Raw genomic sequence first — 11,925 nt, 5'->3', positions numbered from 1 at the left:
AAGATGACAAGATAATTTAGTGACTCAAGCCTCTTCTTGCTGATCAGGGCTGATTTCACTCTCTTTAGAATCTATACGAGCGCACCTCGGGGAAATGAAGTAGCCAGTATTCAGGCCCGGGCACAGCTCAGAAACGTGGAGACTCCCTTTTAGGAAGCGCAGACCCTTATCAGAGCAGGAATCCTGGGGGATGCGCGCCACAATGAGGGGCAGGCGACCAGGACCCTGGAAGCACAGTACCAGCCTCCGCGGCTCCGGGCCAGCCCGAGGTAACGGCAGCTGGCCCGCCAGGGGGCGCCTCTGTCGGTCCCGGGCTCGCCCGGCCCTGGGCAGGTGACGAGGCGCCCTGTCCCCCGCCCCGCCTCTCGGGGCCCCCGCTCGGCGCGCGCCCGGCGCTCGGGTGCCGGGCGAGAGATTAAACGGCGGGAGGGGTGGGGATGGGACGCGAGGGGTCACGTCAAAGCGGCGTAGACAAAGGGCGGGCGCGCGCACGTCTTTACGCACGCCTCGGCCGGCGGCGGCGGCCAAGGGCGGGAGGGATCGTTCACAGAGGGACTGGGAGCCCCGGAGCCTCGCGGTCGGTGAGTATGACCGAATTATCCCCCGTCCTGAAGGTCAATGGCACCAGGGGAGCCGACAACGGGCCGGAGGGTTCGGGGCGAGGAGCCCAGCGAGGGGCCTGAGGGCCGGGTACACCCTCCCTACGCCGCTCCGGCGTCAGGAGGCACCATTGCCGCTTCCTGGGGTTTCCCAGCCGGTCGGAACGTTCCGCCCCCTCGCCCGCAGTGGAACAGTCCGCGCCCCTCCCCGGGCGCTGGCCGCGCCGCCCTGCTGTCCCGCCACAGCGCCCCGGAGCCCGTGCCCAGCCCTCCCAGAGGCCGGTGCTGGGCTGGTCCCTCCACTCCCTGCTCCGGCAGGCTCCTCTCCGAATGGGCTCTTCGGAGTTCGCCCGCATCCCAGGTGCTCCGCAGTCCGCACCCCGAGCGTGGAGGAGTGGAGCCTGGGAGGGCTGAAGGGGGGTGGGGGGTAGTAGAGATCACGAGGAAGCGCCTTCACCTGTGATTTCTTTTCTTAGGTACTTTGGCTTCCCCGGGATTGATATTCTCCTCGCTTGTTCTCCAAAGGAACCCATTTTTCTTTCTTTAGAATTCCCTAACTCCCGAAATCCCTTGCCTTTCCCTTTTGATTTCATGTCCTGCAAGGCATCCTCCTACCAGAGGGTTTATTTCCTCACTTCCGTTTCACATAGGGTTTTAACTTTCGCTGTTTAAAAGTTTAGGGAAAATCTCCCGCATGAAACATATGGTATAGCTTTGTGGAAACAAGTTCATTACTGTGCTAGATCTAAGTGCCTGTCACTGCTCGTGCCCTCCGTGCCATGGATCTTCTCAGTGATAACCTTCTTGAGAACAATTCCTTTCTGGTTCATTTTCCTTAATTTTGGCTGAACTTTGAGTGCCTCTCTGCTTAGTTTCGTATCCTGTCGATTCTGTCTCAACCCAAGGGAAATGGTGTGAAAGCAGTTACCCTATGCCAGAGACTGTAGGAAAGAGTTCTGTAATAATGGCATTCTTCTCTCACTTTGATAGTGATTTTTTTTTCCAACTTTGTATTATGGAGAATTTCAGACATACAAAAATAGCTGAATAATAAACCAGCATGTTTTCATCATCCAGCCCCAACAGTTGATCTTTACGTTAAGTCTGTCCCATCCACATCCCTATCCATCCCCCCCGCACCTGGCAAGCTCTGGGATAAATCCTTGATGTCAAAAGTAGTTTGGGATTCAAAATAAAACTCTTACTGTTGTATAAAGTCATAATGTACTTTTTAGGGACGTATTCTATTGGAAGTCCTTTGACTAAGAAATACATAAGCATTGGAGAGGGGCCAAAAAAGAGTATCTAAAATGATGAAGCTGCTGGAGGACAGGTTGAAACAAAAAGTCTTTCAGATCTGGATGAGAACTTCCAGATCATGTTGTCTAACTTCTTCATTTCTGATGCCACCTCAAAGTCCATAAAGGTGCAGTGACTTGTCCAGATCTACAGGAATAAGAGTCCTGAGTCTGGAAACCTCTCCCAACTCCACATTCAGTCTCCTTTTTCCTGTACCATAGTCCTTGCCTTTAAAAGTTGTATCTTTCAGGAGAGGAAAACGTGTAGAAGGGCTGTAACTGAAAACTCTTACAATGAAGGGTTTGGATGGGTTAATATGAACTTTTCCATCAAATTCCAGAATAATGAAACTAGGGGATCTGTCTTAAAATATTTCTTAAACTAGGGGCACCTGGGTGGCTGAGTTAGTTGAGCGGCTGACTCTTGGTTTCAGCTCAGGTTGTGATCTCATGGTTTGTGTGTTCTAGCCCCACATTGGACTCCGTGCTGACAGCATGGAGCCTGCTTGGGAGTCTTCTCTCTCTCTCCTTCTCTCTGTCTCTCTCTCTCCAAATAAATAAATAAATAAACGTAAATACTTCTTTAGATATGGGACAGATGAGAAATTCTAATCACAGCTTTTAGGAAGCATGGGAAAATTCTGACCTTAGAAGGGGAATACCAGACTAAGAGTACAAACAAGCTTAAAAAAGATGTAGACAACATTCACAGCTATTTAAGTAAAGGGTAATTAAGGGGAACTGGGATGATTCGGTATTCGATCCTGAAATTTTGCTCTTGATGACAAAGAGAAGATAGCACCCTTCCAGGAAGCATCCTTTCTTGCTATTAACAGATAAGAATCCTAGGCTGGATCTAACATGGATTAGGCACTTTTTTTGGTTTTGGTTTTTGTTTTTATAAATAAAACAATGGTATGCATTTCTTAGCACACTCTGTGCAGTTAAGTTATCTTATCTCCAGAAAGACTGGTAAACTCAGTACTTGTACCCCAATCTCCACCCTTAAAGTTGGAGGGGATATTGTACCTCCAAAGAATGTTGTGAATAAAGGAATCTTTGTATTTAGAGGTCATATAGAGTTTGCTTATAAATTTAGGTTCTGTAATGTGACATCGTTATTTATAAATTATTTTCAGGATGGACTTTTGTTAGTTTGTGACCTAAATGCAGTGGTTGTCATGCTCATCCAGCTTTTGGAAATAACCGGTTAAATAGCAGTATCTGGGTGTGTTGGTAAATCATTACCCATAAAGACATGGGTGTGGGGAGAAATCTTATGTTTTGTGTGGGGTTTTTTTGTGTTTGTGCAGTGGTTAGTTAGGATTCTAGCCTGGTAAAAAATGGTTTTTGCTGAAGAAAAAAACATTTATCTATGTGCACATCACAAAATGTTACATCTTATTATAGATTTCTTGCTTTCTGGAGATAGAAGCTAGAGATGATTTGACCCTGGTTGAAATATATTGTAAAATTGTTTCTTCAAGTAAAGTAGAACCTGATTATAGCCTGTCATTTACTTCTTTCTGTATCATTATGCTCAAGGGAGGACTTGACCAAATATCATCAATTCCATGTTATCACTAAACTACAAAATACTTACTATAGCATGAAGAATGCTTTTTAAAAGCACAGAAGTTTAGAGTTGGTAGGAATGTTACGAAGATTGGAGTTTTTCCTAACTCTTTAAAGGTGCTGTCTCTCCTTTAAAACACAGGCACACATATACACCTGTCACCCAGTCACAGGGTTTTGTCTCCTTTCATTGGGCACTCTTTTAATTTGCCTTCTGGAGTAGTTGTTAGTGTATTTGGATTGCACTTCCTTTTAGACTGTAAGCCTAAGATCTGCAGTATTACAATAATGCTTTGTAAGAAGGAGCCTAATAAATTTCTGTTGACGTTTTGAATTAAAATACCAAAAAACTGGTGAGGAAATTTAAATCCACGGAAGCTGAATGAGTTACAGACCAGATAGTAACAGCTGTGCCTGAACCCTTAGCCAGAAAGACTCCTGAGTTCCAATTCTAAGCTCCTCCACTCTACCATTTTCTTCACACCACAAAGCAATGGGGAAGGAAAAAATATTATATGTATATATATTTTTTTCTTTGCCAGTTAGACATATTTTATTTTCAGGGTCTGCTTAAAAGTTTTTGATCAGTGCTATCCAGTAAAATACACACCACATGCATTATTTTTTAAATGTTTTTTGTGGGGTTTTTTTTGTTTTTTTTTTAATTTTTTTTTTCAACATTTTTTATTTATTTTTGGGACCGAGAGAGACAGAGCATGAACGGGGGAGGGGCAGAGAGAGAGGGAGACACAGAATCGGAAACAGGCTCCAGGCTCGGAGCCATCAGCCCAGAGCCTGACGCGGGGCTCGAACTCACCGACCGCGAGATCGTGACCTGGCTGAAGTCGGGCGCTTAACCGACTGCGCCACCCAGGCGCCCCATTTTTTGTGTTTTTTTTGAGGGAGAGCATGAGCAGGGGAGGGGCAGGGAGAGGGAGACAGAATCCGAAACAGGCTCCAGGCTCTAGCTGTCAGCACAGAGCCCAGTGCGGGGCTCAGACCCATGAACTGTGAGATCATGACCTGAGCCAAAGTTGGATGCTTTACAGACTGAGCCACCCAGGCGCCCCCATAATTTTAAATTTTGTAGTAGCCACTTTAAAAAAAAGGACAAAGAAACACATGAAAATCATTATAATCATATATTTTATTTAACCAAAATGATCCAGAATATCATTTCAATGTATAATCAATATACAGATTATTAATGAGGTCATTTACATTCATTTTTTTTTTCATAGTCATTTAAATCTAGTGTGTACTTTACAGCACATTTCAGTTTGGACTACCCACATTTCAAGAGCTCAAGAGTTCTGTGTGGTTAGTGGCTGCTGTGTGGGACAGTGCAGATCACTGTCAGCTGAACATAAAGAGAAAGGAGCATTTTAGGTTCTTAGTAATACTCTGTTCTGAGGTTAAAATAGAGTTTGTGGTTGTGGTCATTCGTTTTTTTGTTTCATGTTTTAGTGTAGTTAGGATTGCTTCAAATTTGTGGCACATTGAACACAGAAGTCTGCCAGTCCACAAATTTTGTACCTTTGTGATGAAACGCTTTCTCTCTTTTTATTTATTTTTATTTTTTTTATTTATTTTTTGTCTGTGGGATCAAACTTCTCTCTCTTTTTTTAAAACCATCTTCACAATGTTTAAGTGTGTAGTCCGGTAGTAATGCTTTCTAATTTCAAATAACACTGTTTAGTTTTTGGGGGTGAGGGGTGGGGAAAGCTTGGTTTTTTAAAAAAATAGCCCATAGCAAAACTTAGTAATAAAATAACCTAATAAAAAATAGGCAAAAGATTCAACACTTCACCAAGGTAGATGGATGGTAAATAAGCACAAAAGATGTTCAGTGTCATTGGTCCTTAGGGCAAATTAAAGTTATGAGTTACCACCTCACATCCATTAGTATGTCTAAAATTAAAAAGACTGATCCTATCAAGTATGGGTAAGGTTGTGGAGCAAATGGAACTTTCATACATGGCTGGTGAGGGTGCAAAATGGTACAGCCAGCTTAGAAAGCAGTTTGGCAGCTAAATACACACCTACTTGAGACTCAGTCATTCGACTCCTAGGTTATTTACTAAGAGAAATTACAATGTGTATCCATACAAAGACTTGTAGATAGCAGCTTTATTTGTGACAGTCCCAAACGGGAACAACCCTGTCATTAGGTGAATGGATAAACAAATGTGGTATAGCCATACATTGGACTGTTGCTCAGCAGTAAAAAGGAATGTTGCTGCACACATGTTGATGTGTGCAGCAACATGAGTGATTCCTCAGAATAATTATGCCTAGTGAAATAAACCAGACAAAAAGATTTAAAAAACAAAAGGCAAGGAAGTTGCTTCCAGTTACATACACAATACTCAAATGTAAAAGTGCCATTTCTGAAATGAGCTCCCAGAGCAGTGTTCTGAGACGTCTTGGTCATAAAACCCCAGCAAATCACATTGTTCTTTCTTAGGCTGATTGCCCCAGAATATCAAAATATCCTGTGTCCTTTGTTCTTTTTTTTTTTTTTTTTTTCTTTTCCAGCTTGGAAGACTTAATGTTGCCTTGGGAGAACTTGGTAGGATGTTACTTGTTACCCATTTCCAACTCAAGTTAGCCCTTTGTAGGCAAGGGGAAAGTACTTAAGGTCATAACAACTTTACTTAAGACCAAGACCCTGAAACTGACCATATATTACTGTCTTCTTTCTAGTGAATTGAGTTATCCTTTAACTGTATCTTGGCTTTGTTTTGAATCATTTATTTTATCTAGGATTAATGTCTTGCTGTATGTGTATTCTTGGTTTTTTAGCACTTCAGGTTCACTTCAGCATAGTGGCTCTGAGCGCTGCCCTATTTCCTTAGAAACACTGTACATTTCCTCCTAGGCCCTAGTTTACTATTCAAGCAAATTTCTTGTACTCCACTACTCTAATACATTTGACATTAAATTCACACAGCACTATTACCTGTTTAAAATGATAAATACAATCTTATTTTTATTTTTTGTAAGTTTTTTTCATTTTTTAAGTTTGTTAATTTTGAGAGAGGGCGAGAGTGCGAGCTCGCACATGAGTGGGGGAGGGGCAGAGAGAGGAGAGAGAATCCCAAGCACGTTCTGCTCTGATAGCACAGAGCTCATTCTCAGAACCGTGAGATCATGACCTGAGCTGAAATCCAGAGTCGAAATGCAGAGTCGGTGGCTCACTTGAGCCACCCAGGCGCCCTGATAAATACAATTTTAAAAATAGCACAAAGATAAAGTGACCTCTCCCTTCCACTCCTAGAGGCGGCAACTGTAGCCATTTTGTGTGTATGTTTCCAGAGATCTGTATCTTTGCAAATACATACAAACTATGTATTTTTTCCTTTTCCTCTCTCACAGTTGGTATTTACTCTGAACATTGTTCTGCATCTAACAGATTGTTTCTTATCTGTACACAAGTAAATGTCTTTCTTCTTTTAACAGATGAATAGTGTTCCATTGTATCTTCTGTTAATGGACTTGGGCATTTCTTTTGATATTACAAACAGTGCTATAGTCAGTAACCTTGCACACATCATTTTGTATATGCATCAGTACAGGGTTTCTCAACCTTGGCACCATTGTCATTTGGGGCTGGATCATTCTTTCCCATAGGAGGTGATCTGTGCATTACAGGATGTTTAGCAGCATCCCTGACCTCTCTGTACTAGTTGCCAGTAGCTGCCTATCCCAAGTTGTGACAACTAAAAATGTCTGCACGGGAACCAAATGTTTGGGGGAGGGAGAAGGTGGTCAGGTGTAAAATGGCCTTTGGGTGAGAACTACTGTTCTAATTTATCTTGAGGATAAATTTTCAGAAGTAGAATTGCTGGAGCTAAGGTTATGTGCGTGTAAAATTCTCATCGCATTTTCTGAGTTGTTCTCCATAGAGGATGTACCATGTTTACACTCCCAACAAGCAGTATTTGAGGGTAATTTCTCATTTTCACCAATACAGTGGTTTACAAAAGAAATTGGGTTTTTTTTTTTGGTTTTGTTTTTTGGAGGGTTTTTTTGGCCATCTCACTAGTTTTAATTCCCATTTCTATGCTTTACAGCTAACCTTTTTATTAAGCGCCTAGCTCTTGCTAGGCAGGTAGTATTTTTTGGCATGTGGGTTTTAGGACATACTTTGAAATGCTTTCCTCTCTGTAGCCCTCTTAAAGTTTAGCATTTGTAACCGAAGACAATACTCTGGGTTTCTTCTGACCCTAATGGAATGGTAGTATGTACCATTTATTGAAATCTAATATGTGACAGACATTGTGCTTGAAAAATGCATTAACCCTGTGTTTTTTTCCTTTGAGTTGATATGTGGTGGCATCCCTCTGGATATATTCTGGTAGTCATGGTCTCCTGAAGTAGGAAGTTTCGTGGTGCACTTGACCCTTGAACAACCTGGGCAATAGAGGCGCTGACAAAATCTGCATGTAACTTCGACCTTCCCCAAACTTACAGCCTACTGTTGACCTGAAGCCTTACTGATAAATAGTTGATTGATATATATTTTGTTCATGTATCATGTACTCTATTCTTATTAAAAAGTAAGCTAGGGGCATCTGGGTGGCTTAGTCAGGCATCCGACTTTGGCTCCAGTCATGATCTCACAGATCATGAGTTCAAGCCCTACATTGGGCTCTGTGCTGACAGCTCAGAGCCTGGAGCCTGCTTCGGATTCTGTGTCTCCCTCTCCCCATGCCCCTTCCCCGCTCACACTCTGTCTCTCTCTCTCTCCCTCTCAAAAATAAAATAAGCATTAAAAATTTTTTTTTAAAGAAAAAAGTAAGCTAGAAAAAGAAAATGTTATTAGGAAAATCATAAGTGAAAATACAGTATTGTATCAGAAAATAATCCACATGTAAGTGGACCCATGTAGTTCAAACCCATATTGTTATTCCAGTTTCAGCTGTATTTGGTTTTGCAGTTAGGAATCATAATAGTCTCTGACTTGTGATTGGATCAAAATTGGTTAAGATGACCTATATTAAATTAAGTTACCTCTGTTATTTTCTTTCCCAGAATTATCTTTGCCTTGCTAACAATTATCAAAGTGTGAAATTATGACTTTGTGTATGCTTATTTGCTTAACACTTGTCGCTAGGCACTAAATAATGCCTGACATAATGTGTGAGACATAGTAATGTGCCCATTGAGTATTTGTTGAATGAATGAACTCATCACTCTCAGATCTGAGGAGCCCTGGAAATTGGGTCATTTGGGGGCTTAAAGTCCCAGATTTCCCATTCAATGGCTTGAAGAGTTTAGGTAACTTAGTGATGGGCTCTGTCACATTCCTAGGATGAAGCCACCCTCCCTCCTAAAAGGCTCAGAACTACTTGGTTCTTCTGTTTTTCTCTGGACCATTTGGGCTCCTGGGGCAACTTTGGTCCAAATTACTCTCAGTGAGTCTGGCTGAAAGCTGTGGAAGTCAGGAGAATGAGTAAATACCTCATGCTTGTGGAGTCATGGTTATATTTACGTGAAGCAAAGTGATATCTTCTCTTAAGTGAACAGTCATCTGGAAATTGTGTGGTAGAGCTCTGAAGTGACTGATTTTCTGATACTATTTCCAGAGATCAAAGTTTGTGTTATGGGGCCTAAGACACCAACCAGTCTTCCGGATTTAATGGCTGCTCTGCTGATCCAGCAAGATATTTGGGACTCTGTTTGATAACTGTGGTTTGCTTGTTCTTTCTCTTTACTTCTGAGAATCTACATGGGGATTGTTTAGTCTTGGCCAGATAACTTGTTTGGCTATGTTACTGTTCTCTGTTCTGGAGTCTGGCACCCATAAACATGAACTCGAGGGGTGGGGTGGAACCATGGGATGGGGCGTGAGTTCAGTGCCTCTCAGAGGAAAAAGGAGCAGCTGGGTCATGGGTTGGCAAACTGTGTAGGGTCAGATAGTAAATAGGTTTTGCTGTGGTCTGTGCCATATATTATTCTTCATTTTTTACAACTCTTTAAAGATGTAAAAACCATTCCTAGCTCACTCCTGGCTTAGAAAAACAGGCCAAAGCCAGATTTGGCCTTTGGGCTATGGTTCATCAACCCCTGAAGAAATTAGTTTATTGCTAAATGTGTTTAATGTTTTGGGGACATGAGCCCAGAATAACCTTGGGAATTCTCAGTTGATTGTGATTCAAGGAAAAGAGATCTAAACTCTGGCATGGGAAGTCAAAGGACCCTGGTGTCAGTCATCTTGGGTCCATGGAACCCAGGGTAACCTTGACCAGTGGGGCACAGGGGTTTTGTTCCTTCTTTCCCATGGGAGTGCTAGACAAGGGGAACAAGGACAGAAGAGTGGAACAGAGATGTGGCCCTAGAATTAGGCTGGAATGAGACAGGTTTAAAGAATACAGTGACTCAGCAAATTAAATGAAGTCTCAGAAATATATCTAATTTCCTCAACCTCTGTTGGTGTGCTGTTAAAAATCTGGCATGTACAGTCAGTTTAGCCAGTTTATAAAAATGAAAGAGCAGGTTTGTACCTTGGATTCTGAGAACTCCAAATTCTGATACATGAATCCAGATTCACCTTGTGGTTTTTCTCTGACCACAAGAAGTTCTGTAGAGCAGCTCTGCCATGAAGGAAGTGTTCATTCATTGCAATGTGGTAGTTTGGGAGGTAGGAGGGCATGGTTAAAGAGCTTGGGCTAGGAGACAGATCCACTGGTGCAAATTCGTGCTCCGATACTTAGTAGCTGTATGATTCCCTTAACTTACATGATCCTCTAAGCCTTGATTTCCTCCTTTGTAAAATAGCAGTGATGATAAGAACTCCACCACAGGGCTGTTGTGAGACGTAAGTGAGGGTAGGGTATGTAAAATGTTTTTGTCACGTTGCATTCAGTATGTTAGCAGTGATAATGATAGTGCAAAAGTGGAAGAACTGGAGGATCCCAAACAGGAACTAGTATTTGTGACTTGGTGCCACAAAATGGCATGTCTTTTTCATTTAATCACCAAACGTACAGGACTGTACTGGGAGCAGTACTGGGTTAGGAGTCAGAAGAGGGGGATCTGTCTGTGTCTTGCTTATTTCATGATGGGTGATGTGGAAATAATACTGTTGACAAGTTCTGAGAGAACGTGAAAGGTTTTGAGAGTTCTGTGCAGAAAGGCACTGGACACAGTTTAAGGTGAAGGTTGTAACCTGCTGTCTGTTCAGTTTCTTGAACGTGTAAATGCATAGGAACAGAGCCAGAGGTGACTGGTGCAAAGCCCCGGTGTGTGCCAGAGATTTGAAAAGGTGCTCCCAAGTGCAGGGCTTGCACTGGTAACTTGTGGTTAGGAGTAAGTAATGTAAGGGACGCCCGGGTGGCTCAGTCAGTTAAGCGTCCAACTTCCATCCAGGTCTTGATCTCACGGTTCCTGAGTTCGAGTCCCACGTTGGGCTCTGTGCTGACAGCTCAGAGCCTGCTTAAGATTCTGTCTCCCTTTCTCTTTGCCCCTTCCCTCACTCACATTCTCTCTCTCAAAAATAAATAAGAACATTAAAAAAACTGTTTTAAAGGAATAAGAAACCTAAAACTGAAATACTTTTGTTAAGATATTTAAAATAGTGGAGTTTATGAGTGGCCATGTTAAGTGGAAGAAGCCAATCCGAAAATATAATTCCAATTATAAGACATTCTGGAAAAGGCAAAACTATGGAGACAGTAAAAGATCAGTGGTGGCCAGGGGTTCGGGAAAGGGAAGGATGAGTAATTGGAGCACAGGGGATTTTAGGGCAGTGAAAAACTACTGTGTGATAGTATAATGATGGATACATGTGCTTTGCATTTGTGCAGGCTTCTAAAGCATACAGCACCAAGGGTGAACCCTGATGTAAGTGTGCGCTTGGGGTGACTATAATGTGTCAGTGTAGGTTCAGCAACACTTGTAACAAATGCACTTTTCTGGTGGGGATGTTAATAATGGGGGTGGCTGTATATATGTAGGGACAGGGTACATGGGAAATCTCTGTATCTTCCTTTCAGTTTTGCTATGAACCCAAAACTGGTCTACAAAGAAGTCTTTAAAACAAAAGAGAATGACCAATGTGGGGAGATAGACAGCTAGAGAGAGGAGTTTAATCTCCTTGGAGAAAACAGAGAGTATCTTTTTTTTTTTCTTTTTTAAATGTTTATATTTGAGAGAGAGAAGGCGTGAGCAGGGGAGGGGCCAAGAGAGGGAGATGGAGATTCTGAAGCGGTCTCTGCACTGTCAGCACAGAGCCTGACGCAGGGCTCAAACCCACAAACCCTGACATTATAACCTGAGCCGAAGTTGGATGCTCAAGTGACTGATCCACCCAGGCACCCTGGGATGATGTCTTATAAAATTAAAACTCTGCTTCCTTTTCCCCTGCAATTCCATTTCTAGGAATTTATCTTGAAAGTATATTTATATTTGTATTTGCATGTGCATTTTGTGTGCTAAATCACATATGC

The sequence above is a fragment of the Prionailurus viverrinus genome, chromosome B1 (genome assembly GCF_022837055.1).
Source record: "Prionailurus viverrinus isolate Anna chromosome B1, UM_Priviv_1.0, whole genome shotgun sequence".
In the NCBI taxonomy this organism is placed as follows: domain Eukaryota; kingdom Metazoa; phylum Chordata; class Mammalia; order Carnivora; family Felidae; genus Prionailurus; species Prionailurus viverrinus.
The sequence above is the reverse complement of the archived record's forward strand: the minus strand, read 5'-3'. Positions refer to the sequence as shown.